The sequence below is a fragment of the Vicugna pacos genome, chromosome 2 (genome assembly GCF_048564905.1).
Source record: "Vicugna pacos chromosome 2, VicPac4, whole genome shotgun sequence".
NCBI lineage: Eukaryota > Metazoa > Chordata > Mammalia > Artiodactyla > Camelidae > Vicugna > Vicugna pacos.
In genome coordinates, this window is record NC_132988.1 from 109,181,797 (window position 1) to 109,194,163 (window position 12,367).

A 12,367-nucleotide genomic window follows, 5' to 3' on the forward strand; every position below is an offset into this window, starting at 1 on the left:
GAATTTCAGTCTGGATTTTAATCAGTCTAGCTTCTGTGTGTGTGATTCTTACGGTAAAATATTTTGGTATCTACAGTGTGGGAATGATGACTTGGGACATATGTTGCCCTGAGTCAGTCTATGGAGCCCAGGGTCCATCTATCAACAGTGGCACTTTCTAAAGGACTTGTCAAGAAGAATGGAAGAACTGATTGTGCTCTTTAATGTCAGTCCTCAAAGGGATGTTCTGACTAGTATCTCTTTCTCCTGTTGCTATTCAAGGTGCTTAGTCATGAAAGCATATACACATACATTTCTGTGTTGGACCCAGAGTCTACATTTGCCCTTAAGTTAACTATCATTTACTTGAGCAGAGAGACATCTTAATTGTTTCATCCCTGAAAGAGATCCTGTGTCAACAGACCTTCTAGGTAGTTGCTCAGGAATTCTATGGGTGGGCAAGCCAAGTGTGACAGTCTTTGTATGAAATCCCGAGAATGCACTACTTGCCAACCCTGCCTCTTGTATGGTCACCTGTTACTCTCTGTCTGGCTGCCTCTCTCTTTGGGAAATCCTTTTCCCCAACACCATGTGATTCTCTAAATCCTGTTTCCCTGTCATTGTATGGATAAAGGTGGGCATGCAACACACACTGCTAGTCAGAGTACCCTAAAATCCCTGGACATAAAGACTGATACACAGGGATGAGTCTACAACCTAAGCAACATTTGAGAAGGAAAGAATAGGTGAGAAGTCAAAGAGCCACTCTGTAATGTGTGCTACTTGTCCACCGCTGCGTAATATGTGACTCCAAAATTTAGCAGCCTCGACAGCACACATCCTAGAGTTGCCAAATGTCAGAGATTCAGGCATGGCTTAGCTGGCTCATTCAGCTCAGAGTCTCTCAAAAGACTGGAATCAAGTGTCAGCCAGTACTCATTCATCTCAAGGCTCAACTGAAGGAATACACACTTCCAAGCTCACCTGATAGTTGTTGGCAAGGTTTAGTTCTCAGGGGCTATTAGACTAATGGACTCAGTTCCTCACTGGTTGTTGGTCAGAGGTCACCTTCAGTCTCCTGCCAATTTGGCCTCTCCGTATGGAAGTTGGCTTCTCCAGAGTGAGCAAGTGAGACAGCAGGAGAAGTAGTACCAGCCAGAGAGAGAGTGAGAGAGAGAGTGCTAGCAAGACAGAAGTCACAGCTCTTTGCACTTGAATCTAGGAACTGATAGCCCATCACTCTGGTATATTCATTCATTTAAAGCAAGTCAGCTTTGCCATCTAAAGCCATGCCCAGCTCAAGGGGAGGATACTGTGCAAGGTCGTGGTGACTGGTAGGTGGCTATCATCTGGAGCCATTTTGGAAGGCTGGCTACCACAACAATATGTCTACATATGTGTACCCCAAGCTGATACTAACTCATGTTAGGCAAACAAATTAGAAAAAGTATCCCCCGTAATTGATCAGATGCAACTCAGATGTACCCACGTCAAAAAAAAGTACCCCCCTCCTTGGAAAATGCATCCTTGAGCCAGGACACACGACTCAGCCAACAGAGACTACCATCTCTGAGTAGCGCACACACTATAAAACTGAGAATAGCAACGCTGTGCACACTGTTAACTCATTTTCTGTCAAAACACATTTCTATGTCCAATCATGCTACTTCAGGAGTAAGGGCCAGCATGTCCTATTTTAGAAGAGTGAAGGCTTTGGTAGAGAACTAAAGTCAATATAAAATCATTCATTAAATGAGGTAATGCAAATGACATTTCGGAAATTGAGTTGCTAGCTTTAACGCACAAAGCAAATGTAAGGAATTATTATCCATATCTAGTCTGGTGAGTCCAACAAACATACAGCATCCAATATCATTATTTCATGTGGAACATCCAATAATTAACCTTAGTCTCCCATGCCACTTTTATTCAGTCAAGCTTTATTGAGCACCATTTTTGTATGAGGTACTTTCAAGCATATGAAGTCATGATGCCAGTAAAATAATAGTGTCAGTTATGGGTTAGCCTTTCTTCACACAGGCGGTGTAACTGGTGTAACCTACATGGACTCAAATGTTCCTACATGTCTCTTACTCCCAACCATCTCCCTATCATCACTCTCTGAAACTCCCCAAAGAGGAGTTGTTGCTATGTTGTTTATCTATCTTTGTTGAGATGATGAATAAAAAAATGTAGATAAACTAATAGAGTAACTTTCTGGAGCAACTGTCCTCCACACAGTCATTGCTACCATCTACATGTGGTAGAAGCATTCCTTTGGGAATTACTTACTAAGATACTCATTTTCAAATGGCATCCATTAAACAGGAGACTCTTAATGTCTTATGCTAATCACATCCTGCACCCTAAGGGAATGAACTCTCTCCCATCTCTGAACACCTCTCGCTTAGATTTAACCTCTCCTGTGTCATTCCACATCTTCACCTACGCGCAGACCATCCAAAAATGCTGTGTTTAGCTCTAAAGCTGTGTATACATACAGCTGTTAATTTGTCATTTTTCGCATTCTCCCTTTAAATAGTGTCTCCTTTCAGGAAATACTTCAGTGTCCATCCTAGGTCATTATAAATTAAGGAAAGTAAGCATATTTCATCTCCCATTCAACCCTTCCTTCCTCCATCAGACACCTCTGAGCAGTACCTGGAGGAGGAAGGCGCCATATGAGCAGAGAGGAACGTGGCTGGTCATTGTCTAATGTTGTCCCTGGAAAGCCATGACGTCACAGATCTGACTCGGTTTTTTTTCTCTCTACTGACCTCATACATGACTTAAGAAACAAACAAAACTTTAGTACAAAAATAGAGGAGCATAATTAAGCAAGAACTAAAGGCTGAGCTGTCAGAGCAGCAGCTCACCAACACGGCACGCTAGCCACAAAGATGTATGAGCAATATCTCTTCTCACAGAGTTTTTGGACTCCTAGAGGAGGTAAAATATGTGAAGAATTACAACTCAAAAAAGAAGCTGTGTCTTAAGATGGGTCCAAGAAAATACATTTAAATGTCCAGAGAAGAAAGAGATAATCAGTGAGGGCGTCATGAGGGAAGTGGCATTTGATAATAATAACGACAGTAATAGAAATAATAGGAGTAAAATCAAGCTAACATTAAATACTTATATTATTCCAAGCATTTTTCCTGAATACTTTATATTTATTAACTTATTTAGATTTTAGAATAATTCTAGAAGATTTTCATTCATTCTTTCAACAAATATTTCTTAAGTCCCTAGTCTGTGGCTGGCAGAGGTCTATTAGCTGAGTTAGAGAATATCACTGTTCCCTTGAAGGTTACTTTCTACTGACAGCTACCTCTATAATCTCAGTTTTCCAAGAAACTGAAGTGTGAAGGAGTTACGTACCCTGACGAATGTCTCACGTATTTTTAGTATTCAACTTAGCATTGATTGCAGTCTGGATGGCACAGAGTATTCTTAATCTCTATGCCCTTCCAGCATCAAGTGATAGGATGATAATAATTAAAATCACAATAATGTCAGTTAACATTTAGTTGGGCACTTAGGATATGACAAGTGCTGTGCAACTTTATACGGGTTATTTCATTTATTCCTCAAAACAATGCTATGACTGCATTAACTGGAATAAGTTTATGACTCAGTAAGATCCTGTGCGCTATAACCAGGCCGCCATATTTTAAATTCTAGTACTTACTAGTACTTGGCTAACAGTGCTGCCTGTTCCTCAGTTTACCCATCCACAAACTGGGTGACACAGCTAGGCAGTACCAAAGAGAACGGAAGTTGTCGTACCAAGGTTTTTACTTGCCTGTTTCCTACACTTTAAGTATCTTAGAGTCGGGGGTATGTCTCAGTACTCACTGTGTTCTGACACATTGGAGCACTCAATAATTATTTGATGAATGAGTCAAAGATTGGTAGAATAAAGGGCCTTGTTGAAGAATTTTTGTAAATCAAAGCATATGGCATGAGCTGGATGATTTCAAGAACTTCAGCATTCCAGAAACCATTCCAGAAAGCACCACATATTGGAAAGAGTCTCCATCACCATAGGCCAAGGTAAGTGCCTGTGGCTGCATGGGAGGCTCTGGGTTCCCAAAGGAGATGGCTGCACAGCATAGGCTGAAGGGAGACAACTGTTTCTGCTTCCCTGTTAGCCCTGGGTTTGGGCCCAGTTATGAAGAAATTAAGTCAGAAAGTAAGTTCAAGATGTACAAATTTTCCTAGCACAAAAAAGGGTGCCCTGCAGCAGAAGTCCAACCAGAAGCTGCATTTGTGGGTGATAATGAAACCCATATCCTGGCATTCTAAACACATTATTGAATCCTCTGCAATTACAGGAATCCATTGCTAAGAGTTGCAGCTAGACCATTTTCAAAGTTGGCATGGAACCAAGAAATGAAGAACTCAAGCTCCTTCCATTTTCTTTTTCCACTAATGAATACTCTTTTTGTTCCAGAGTATTCCAAGTCACTCCCCTGACAATGTAGGTAATTAATGGACCATTCTTGATTCAGATGCTGTTGAAAATGAGGGGGGACTTGATAATTGAATCTGTATCCAAACTTTCCCATTATCTAAGTGACTAATAAGTGTACATTAAATTAATAACAATATTTTTCTAGGAACTTCTTTACAGTTTATTGATAACACTCATCTGACAAAAGAGAAAATGGAGGCAGAGAAGCTCTGCCAAAGACTGGAGCAGAAAATTCACTTGATTCCTTTTGAGATGAGATTTGAGATTGGACTTCATTAAAGTTAGCAAGACCTAGATCCATCATCAGGCTCCCCAGAAGTGAGAATTAAATAATTAAATAGCACAATTTGATGCAGATTTTTTTTAATGACTTTAACCTATTTTTTAACTTTGAATAAAAGATTTGGGATAGAGTAACTTTCAGGGTCAATAATAACAGTAATGCTTCTGATATTATTTCATTAAAAGATCTTCAATTTCAACCATCTCCAGAATACCTTAACAACAGAGATAAAAATAGGTTTGGCTCTGATTTTTGGAGTAAACAGTGCAAAATCAGAGTCCAAAAGTCACAAATGTTTGGACCATACAGAAACTTATCTTTTCTGGAACTGGTCTTAGTGAATGTTAGCTAGACATTCCCCTCTTTCTCCCAGAGGAACTTCTACACTAAAGTTAAATGCACAGGACAGAATACAAGCTGGTTTAGAAGATACTTTAGTTTAAAAATTCCTCACATACAAGTTTCGTATCCCTGAGGAATCCAGTGGCATCTTCCTGTGTTCAAGTCAATGAGCAATATCCAGAAAAAGATGATCATAGATTTTGCAATTGTTCACACTAAAATATCAGAAGCATTGCATTTATAGTCTGAGGGGACACAAGATGAACAATAAATGATTGCTCATAAACAAAATATTGGTTCCCATTTCATGTTTTCTCATAGAAGTACAGACAACATATGGGTCAAATAAAGAAGCAGCTGAGAAGTCTTTTTGAGGGTGTCACAGAGGAATCATAGAGGAGGTACTTTAGGTCTATTTCCCGGGAGAAACAGAAGAGAAATGAAGAGACCAGAAAGAAAGAAACAGTGTTTGGGGGGATTAGCAAGTTGACTGGCAATTCAAAATGTTAATATTTAAAGATTCAGAGATTGTGGCAAAATAAGAAGGGCCCTAAATATCTTAACAAGGAATCACTGTGGTGCAGGAGCTTCTCCAAAACACCAGTGCCCCACGAGATATTAATCAGTGTTCCTCAGAAATGTAAGTTTGTGGTCAAATAAGCTTGGGAAATTGTGAGTGCTATGATTCCCAATTTTTGAGATTCAAAGTGTACTACATGTTAAGGACTCAGACAAATCTCAGAGGAAAAAAAGTCTGTTTAACATTTAACATAGTTCAACCTAATACTTCCTAACTCATTTTATCATGGTACAAGTGTCCCCCTTCTCACATACATTCACCTTCCTTCCTTCCTTCCTTCCTTCCTTCCTTCCTTCCTTCCTTCCTCATTCCTTCCTTCTTTCCCTCATTGAGCTACCTTTTTTGGATACTCATTAACCTCTCCCACTATACACAACTGTGAGCCCTTGCAGGCTTTCAATGAAGACAATGACATCACCAAATTTGCATCTGGAGTACAACATGAAAGGTAAATTAGAGTGGGTTGAGACTAGAGGTAGAGGGACCATAGCATTACATGTGATTACACTGGATAAGACACAACGTGTATGGTAGCATGGAGTGGCCAAGGAGAAAAGAGAGCAAGAATGAAACAATAAATGCATGCATGAATAAATAAATAAATGAAGATCCACACAGGCTACATCAGAGTAACTCTGGTGTTTCTGCCATGCATTACCAGCGGTGACTTTTAAGATAGAAAAGAGAAGATGCACTGTTTAGCTTTGAAAACTCGTGGTTTCTATGGCACATTTCAGGGGAGATGTCTAGGAAGCAGTTCTGGATGGGCAATAAGGAGATCATCTGGGATATGGTGTTAGGAACATCAGTATTTCATCGATTTGTGAAGCAATGCAAATATTAAGCGTTTAAAGAAACACATTATGTTAAAGCTAACTTTTGGTATGTATTTCGATCTATTGCAAGCCAAAACTTTCAGTGTCTATTATTAACCTGCAAAACAATGAGAATGCTAAGTAGCATATGGAGCCTATAAGTCGGAAAACTTGGATATTTTCAGTTTCACTGGGAATCTAAGATTTGAAAAATAGATAGAAGTAGATCACTTAGCTCCCCATGGCTCTATGTGCCAAGGTAATCAGGGGATCACTGAAATATTCAGTGTAGCCAGTTATTTGGCATCATTTAAATAAAAACTAAAAGGAACATGAGTGAACCTCAACTTGTAAAATTTCTAAATCCAGTCAGTTTTTATTAGAAACCATAGCCTTTGCCCCTCTGTTACTGTCACCTGAAATTTCTCACAACTTGTTTGTCTCCCAGACAAGAGAAAGTCATCTTTAATTTCAAGCTGGAGGTCCATCCTTCCTTGAAGCCTTTTCCAGCTGTCTTCACCAACACACGAGTCAAAGTGAACCACTTCTTTTTCAGAGCTCGCAACACTTCATTCCTGTCTCTGTCAGGGCATGTCATTCACCACACTGTTACTCGGTGGGCTTATGTCTTTCCTCCAATTACACGGTGTGCTCCTTCAAGGTCAGCCTTATTTATCTCTAATTCTCTCACTTTACCACCTTTGCCTAGTGCCTGGCAAGTAAGTGCTATTCAATTTTCATTCATTGCATAATGAATATTGAGTGAACAAATGAATGTATGCATTATGAAATACATGAAAGCAGGAATGAAAGAATAAATGCATGCATGAACGGACAAATAAATGAAGACCTACACCAGCCACCTATGTCAGGGCACTTAATTTGGTCTTCCTGGTTTGCTCAAATTTGTTCTTTGGGAAAACTGAGAAGTCAGGATTTTGAAGCATTTCACATAGGATTTCAGGCAATTAGTTAGGAAAAGTTAGGGCTCACAGAGGTGCAGGAAGGCCCCACTTATTTCACTAGATCCACATAGATATAGCCATTGGGTTTCTGTTTAGAAAACTGAAGAGAAAGCCATCTTTTTACAAGTTTTAGGAGAAGAAATGGGGAAAAAATGTCACTTACAGGGTAATAATTTTTTCTCAGAACATCACATTGAAAATGAAAAGGCCAAAACCAGGGGAAAATGTCAGACACTAGCAAAAAAATATTATGAAGGCTGATTATATAAACCTGGTCTTGTTTGAAGGGTAAAGACTGTAATCCATAGATCAAGTTCAAATTTCCTGTTTAAATATTGTTACTTTGACTGTTAATCTGAGTTCCATGTTTGATTGCAGGGATCAGGGCTGCAAATATTGATTACCGTGAGATGAAAGCAGAAATTCATTTCTGAAAAGGAAGCCGAGAAGCACATTTATATGCACCCAAGTTTATAAAAAATACCTTGGGGATTCTGACTCAAACCAGAGTGTAATTGTTTCCTCTTTCACCCTGCTTCTTCAGCCTCCTTTCAGCTGACCGAACGCACATCCCATATCTGGGCACATTTACAAAAGCTAAAACAAACAATCCAAGTAGCCAAACACTATGGCAACAGAACCAAACTTGACACCACTAACTCACAACAATAAATCTCCACAGATCTCAGAGCCACCACCAGATCTCCTGCTTTGTTCATTACGAAGCCCCGCTTTTCTCATTGAATCACAGGGAGTCACTGCTTCATGCCATGCCTCCTAGTAACTGCCAGGCCCAAGCTGTGATGGATGGCGAAGGAAGAAGTTCACAACAGAGCATCCCCAGCTGAGCAAAACCTGCTACTGCAGGTCACAGTTTGTTTTTCAGAACAATCAGAAAGATGAGGTTATAGTGGAGAGAGGCAACCTTGCAGAAAGTTAATAAACTAAACACTTTATGGCATGAGAGAGGCCAACAGAGCTGACCCTAACGTTATCCTTCCTTCAACAAATCCCTGGGCCACTGAGCGCATGGATTCACTGCCTACTTCTACTCAATCTGGTTGTGTTGCTCATATTTACACATAGACTTCCTCATTTGTGATTGATGCACCGAACTTGAGAGGAGGTGGAGAACTGAGGCAGAAATCTTGAATTATTTGTCAATGGATAAATAATTACGTTCTGTGTGAACACAAAACAGAATTCAGGTCAAATTACAGTGATAGTTTCCTTGAAGAGCTCAAGTTAAATTTTCTTTGTTTTGCCCATATGTTTCAGAGACACAAGAGAAGAGTGCAGGTAAGCTTAGCATTGGTCACTTCAGTGGGTCCCAGATGCCAGTGAGTAGACCTATAGACCTATGACAAAGTTCTCACCACATCAAGGAAAAGAAGCAGAAAATACAGAGAATAAAGTGAGACTTTCAGAAACTAAACGAGTCATCTTAATTCTGAAATTATGTTCTCTGTATTTTATTAGTGTTAAAATATCCTCTCCTTTATGCCATGATGGTAGGGGAAAAAAGTTAGAGGGTGTTTTTTTGTTTGTTTTTATTTTTGCTTTTTTTTAACTTGGTAAAGTACAAGTGTAGACTCTATAACAAATATCATAATTAAATATGCACATCATTTTACACAATAAAAATGTAGAGGAGTATGCAGAATAATGTAATAAATGCTTATGTTTCTCAAACTTTTAATGAATAATTATCAACAAGGTATCCTTTGATATAGTCCTATGTGATTTTACATAGTTATATCGTTCAGATAAACTCACCTTGACCACCAACCTCAGTTGTCCACAATTCCAGGTGGTAGGAGCAGGACTAGATTCCTGTCACCGGATTCTTTTCCACTACTCCGAGTCACTCTTTGTAATCAGAGAAGCCCTTGGACGAGTGGTAAATGATATTCCAAAGAAACATCCCGCACGTGGACGTTCAGCAGGAATGCAGAGTGCCTGAACAAGATGTGAGAGAATAGGAGACAAAGTCGAGCAGTTACATCATAAACTATAATCGCTGTTCCTTCAGAGTCTTACAGTTCCTGATAGAGCAGGGAAAGCTCAAGAAACCGATATTCATATTCCTTTGAAAATGCAAATCTCAAACAGGATTCCATTGTTATTGGAACAAAGTACAGCATACTTAAAATAACTTTGGAATCTGATCACTCCTACTTAACAGGGTATGTGACTTTGGACAAATTATTTATCATTTTAAGTCTCAATTTCTTCAGCTTTAAAATGAAAATGATAATACCTATCACAAATTTTAATTTATTGTCAAAAGATTAAATGAGACAATTTAAGTTAAAGCATTTAGCACAGCACTCAATGAACACTACCATTTTCTGCTGTTACTATGGATTTTTCTTCTACAGAGGCGGCACACTAATGCTGAAAGATCTGACTGTGAAGGTTACGTCCTTCAACTGCTGAGTTCATCTCCCCCACCTCCATCAAGGCGTCCTAACCCACAACGGTCCTCAGCAATCTTTCCTAAACTCTCAACATAGAACATTTATTTTCTCACATGCAAATCTTACAACCTAAATGAATGTAACTTGCACATATGGTTGATGACTATCTGGACTAAGATTTATTTGGGAAGTCAAGGCCTAGGCAACTTAATACATCATGCAAGAGATAAATATACAAAAGCTCAATATGCAAGGCCTCATAGACAGAAGCAAGAGAAAAATCTTGGAAAGCATTTCGTGACAAGAACCAAATAATTGGCATGAGTAATGTGCTTTGGTGTCAACAGATATCAAGAGTTCTGTAGGCTGGAAAAACTGTGGAAAACTCCATGGTGGAGAAGAGCCCAAAGCTTGGTCATTAGGGATGGGTAGGATTTGGTTTGGCTGAGATGGGGTTAGTTACACGAATAAAATCAATGAATAAATGATTTGGAGTACAGCAGAGAAGCTGGAGCAGTACAAAATGATTAGAAATAAGTGTAGATTATGCAGTTTGATTGAGGCCAGAAAGCAGAGGTACCAAAGTTCCCAGCCACCCTGTACTTCTGGGAAGGTGCCATTTGGCGAAACTTTCTCCAACTCTGCTTTGTGAAACATCTCACGCCCACCTCTATTAGTTCCCCTAATGCAACAGCTGTGTTCTCTTTCAACATTTTAGCTGTAGGGTTTTTTTTTTTTAACTTGGTTTTTCTTGATTTTTTTGCTTTTCTCTTTCCTGCTGCAGTCTCTGTCCTACACCCTGCCCTTTCCTAATGTAACACCTCCTTGTCACATTTGAACTACGCTCAATGTGAGACCTCTTCTTCCTCGCTCTCTCGATCCACACAAAACCAAAATCCTGTCTTTGATACCAGAAAACCCGCGTCCAGGGCTGTGTGAGAGTCTGTGCCTGACCAGCCACAAAATGGAAGCTTTAGCCTCTAGGCAGAGGGGAACCATTGCAGGTTGAGGAGGAGGGGGTTGAAACACAATTGTTGATCTTTTTGGGTCAGTGAGATTTCAAACACCAGAATTTGGTGGTCATCCGAGAGAAATGAGAGGATTCAAAACACCACTAACCGAATCAGCAAAATGAAGCCCAATCATCGCCTTAGTCCATTAGTCTCCTGTGCTGCCTGAATAGTCACTGTGTGTCATTCTCTGTTGTCACGTACCGCCACCAATCACTAAGTCAGCAGTCAGCCCTCTGCCCTCTTTTAAAGCATGTCTCCTACTTTAATCAGCCTTTCATAGTCTTGCAAGGTGAGGTTCCCTTCTTACATCTCACAGATTTTTAACGTGGAACCAAGCTGGTGTTATGCCTTCACCTACAATAGTTGTTCCCATTGAACCATACTGCCCACTCAGCTACACTCCCAGCTTGACATAGAGGGAGAGCCTTATAATAATTTGAATAATATACAAAGATTGTGAAAATCCACATTAAATACCGTTCAGATTTGGCAGCTAACCTGTGAAAGTTTAAAGCTCATTTGCATACCATGAACTTCCAGAGTTAAGGCACTAGTCTGGAAACTTAAAAGCAACTTCATACCTAGTGCATGAACTCCTACAGAGCACAGTGTCAATAATTACTCACCCAGTCTCTATTTAAATATTCCTAGGAAGTTTCGCACAAACCATATTTGAGAAATTCGATTTGTAAAAAGTTTCTCCCTTGCATTGATTCAAAGTCTGCTTCCTTCTGACTATTATTTACCGGTCCTAATCTTGTTTTCCAGACCAATAGAATAAATCTTACAGAGGCAGACCCTGAGTAAGGATTTTTGGGCCAGTGATTTATTATGGAGGTGCTTCCAAGAGAATTTGTCAGGGAGTGGGGGATGGAGCACAGGAAAAGGGAAGAAGCCAGGAAAGGAAAGGTATGATGCCAGGCAAAGTCCCTGGGAGGGTAGCTTCAAACTGACCCCGCCAAGGAGTGCTCTCGAGTGTAAGGTACATCTTCCGATCCAGTCCCTACTTGGAGCAAGGAAGCAGAGGCTCTCATACTCCACCATGAATCCATGAATCAGTCATTGACCAAAGGGCCACCCTGGAGCTGTAAACCCTCTGCACTTCTGTCTCTCTGTGTCTGTGGGCAAAGCAGCTCAGTGGCCTGAGGTGTCCTCTGAAGGAAGATTTCAGGTGTGAGCCTTTGGAAGCAAAAGCATACTGAAGCCAGGGAGGAGATCACAGAAATGATCAAAGGATCTGAGCACGTCAGAATGGAGACCGAGTGTCCACCTCACTCTCTTTCTCGTAAGAGCCCCTCATGCCATTGGAGACACCCCTCACTTCTCCAGTCTCCTGGGATTTCCATTGAACTTTCTCTTGACACACCAAGTCTGCACCCAAACCTTGTGAAACCTGAGTAATACTGAGTTGTTACTGGTCTATCTTCTCTTGAAAAAAGTGGTAATTTAGAAAGGTTTACTTGGCCAGCGGAAGACTGACACTGAGTGAGCCT

General features: G+C 40.2%; 1 long non-coding RNA gene across 1 annotated transcript in view; it reads right to left on the reverse strand.

Annotated features, from left to right (window-relative positions):
• LOC140700589 (uncharacterized) overlaps positions 1-12,367 on the reverse strand; it is a 158,144-nt gene that overhangs the window by 37,837 nt on the left and 107,940 nt on the right. The window contains exon 4 of the long non-coding RNA XR_012079004.1: positions 9,218-9,400. This is a non-coding gene — a long non-coding RNA (uncharacterized lncRNA). The remainder of the gene's footprint in view (positions 1-9,217; positions 9,401-12,367) is intronic.